At 36.3% G+C, this 2,613-nt stretch overlaps 1 pseudogene; it reads right to left on the bottom strand.

Moving 5' to 3' along the window:
- The window catches only part of LOC138005262 (uncharacterized), an 11,035-nt pseudogene extending 9,697 nt beyond the window's left edge, over positions 1 to 1,338 (bottom strand).
- Between the last annotated feature and the right edge of the window lie 1,275 nt (positions 1,339 to 2,613).

Here is a 2,613-nt window from a genome sequence, read left to right as displayed (position 1 = left end):
CTACTCTTTGATCTGTTGGCAAAGGTGAAAGAATATAAACAAGTTGCGAGATTATTAAACTTTTTCATACAGTTATTTTACCAAGTAAACTAAGTCGACGCAACTCCCATTAGCCCAAAGTTGCCTTAAGTTTTGTTAACTTTTCATTATAGTTTTCTTTCATCGTTATTACCGGGTCAGTCGACAACCATACACCCAAAGTCTTTACCTTTTCCCTAATCCATTTCAGGTTGATTTCAGGGCAAAGTTTCTCCTCGCTATTTGCTTCACCACCAATCCAAAAGGCTTCCGTTTTTTTACGGGTTAAACGGAGGCCAGATACTTCACTGAAAAATTCTAATGTCTTTAGAGAGGTAGTGAAAGATTGTTGTGATCCATCTAAAATGAGAGTGGTGTCGTCAGCGTACTGGCTAATTTTTATTTCCCGACCCTTCACTGTTATTCCTTTGATCTTGTTATTTTTCCTTACTGCTTCCCCTAGAACCTCCACACAAAGGATAAACAAATAAGGCAAGAGAGGGCAGCCTTGTCTAACCCCTCTTTCGAGTTTGAAAATATCACTAGACAAGCCATTATTCAACATACAGCTTTCTGTGCTATTATAAAAGATCGTAATCCAGTTGATAATGGTCGGGCCAAAGTTAAACTGTCGAAAAGTTTTTTGTATGAATGATCACTCAACTGTGTCAAAAGCCTTTCGAAATCAAGGAATAGCAATAGTCCAGGAATGTTTTTAAAGCTTGTGTAGTTAATAGTGGCATCGATTAGTCTAATATTTTCTCCAATAAATCTGCCTTTAAGAAAACCAGTCTGATCGTTATCAATAAGTTTAGGAAGAACACGTTTCAGACGAATGGCGATAGCCTTGGCCGCTATTTTATAATCACAATTTAACAAAGATATTGGACGCCAATTTTTGACAAAGTAAAGTTCAGTGTCCTTTTTCGGGATAAGTTTAATAATGCCTCGTTTTTGAGATACGGACAATTGCCCACGGAGATAAGCATAGTGAAAGGAGTTGAGCAGGTAGTCAGAAATGTCGTTCCAAAAGATTCTATAAAATTCGGCCAGTAAACCATCGGAGCCCGGTGTTTTATTGCATTCCATTTCGTTAAGTGCCTTTAAACATTCCTCTTTCATCAAGGGGCCCTCACAAACATCCTTCTCGTCTTGGTTTAGTTTCTTATCTGTTGATTCTTCAAAAAAAATATGATCATATTTATCATCACAAGTGTCAATTTTGGATCGGTAGAGATCTCTGTAAAAAGTTTCGCACTGATACAATATTTCCTTGTCTGTTGTTACAAAACTCTCATCCGCTTGCTTTAGTTGAGACATGGTTCCTTGCTTATGATGCCTTTTTTCTAAACTTAAAAAGTATTTGGTGTTCTTTTCACCTTCATTGAACCACCTGCATCTGGCCCACAAAATTGAACCTTTCGTCCGGTACTCAACTATTTCTTCCAATTCCCTTTTTTTAATCTCTAAATTATGGAAAGTATCAGCAATGTCAATTTCGTTGTTTTCATTCTGAGTGTCGATAAGATGTTGCAAGGTGTTAATTTCCTTCTGAAGTTCTTCTTCGCGTCGTACGGTTTGCCTCTTTTAGTAGTAGCATACTTTATTGAATGCTCTCTAATTTTGAGTTTAATCATCTCCCACAACAAGGTGTGGTTCATAGTTTTATCATGTCGATATTCCTCGTGAGTTTCTTTAATAACTACTTGAATTTGGCCTATATAATCATTTTCATTCAGAAAGGAGGTGTTAAGTTTCCAGAAACCCAGACCTCTTGGATTGGAATGTAAAGCTATTTTGATGTCTATTAGTGAATGATCTGTTTTATAACCGACAGAAATACTAGCACTCGTAACATTGCACATGAGAATTTGGGTTATGAGGAAAAAATCTAGTCGGCATGAAATTTCAGGTTTTTTTTCGGCGCCAAGTGAATAAATGACTATCCGGATTTAAGACTCTCCGCGCATCTAGAAGATCGAGTTCTGTAACAAACTGTCTAATAATTTCAAGGCATTTACTATGAGTTTTAGGGTTCCCACCTTTCTTGTTTGCGGTTACATCTAAAACAAGGTTAAAATCTCCACCAAGGATAATATCGTCGCACTCAAAATCAAGCAAATGAACGAAGAAAGTTTCGCAGAAGCTTGGAAAAATAGTTATAGAATTATAATTCTTGCAACAAGAAATAGATATTTCTCTTTAGATAAGAGAAATAGTACTTGTATGGAGAAGAGATATTATGCTTTCAAGGAAGACATACATGCACGTTCTTAAAGGAAGAACAATTTTTCTTCAAAAAAGAGATATATACTTGTAAGAATAATGAGTAGATCTGCATGCAAGAATTGTTAACCATGATATATTATGGAGATTTTGGGTTTTTTCCATCCTCATTTGATTCTGCAGCTACAATGTACCCAAATCATTTTTCTGCTAAACGTGAAATGAACTGAAGTTATGTGAAGTTTGGAAGGGTTTTAACCACAAGCAAGTTGCGCAATTGCAGTCCGTGGGGTGATTTACCTCTTAAATAGATAAATTACTGCAACTTAGGCAATCGATGACAACGGTGTACGTAACAAAACTGACTTT

This window comes from Montipora foliosa, chromosome 6 (assembly GCF_036669935.1).
Source record: "Montipora foliosa isolate CH-2021 chromosome 6, ASM3666993v2, whole genome shotgun sequence".
NCBI classification, from domain to species: Eukaryota; Metazoa; Cnidaria; class Anthozoa; order Scleractinia; family Acroporidae; genus Montipora; species Montipora foliosa.
This window is presented reverse-complemented; position numbering and strand designations above follow the sequence as displayed.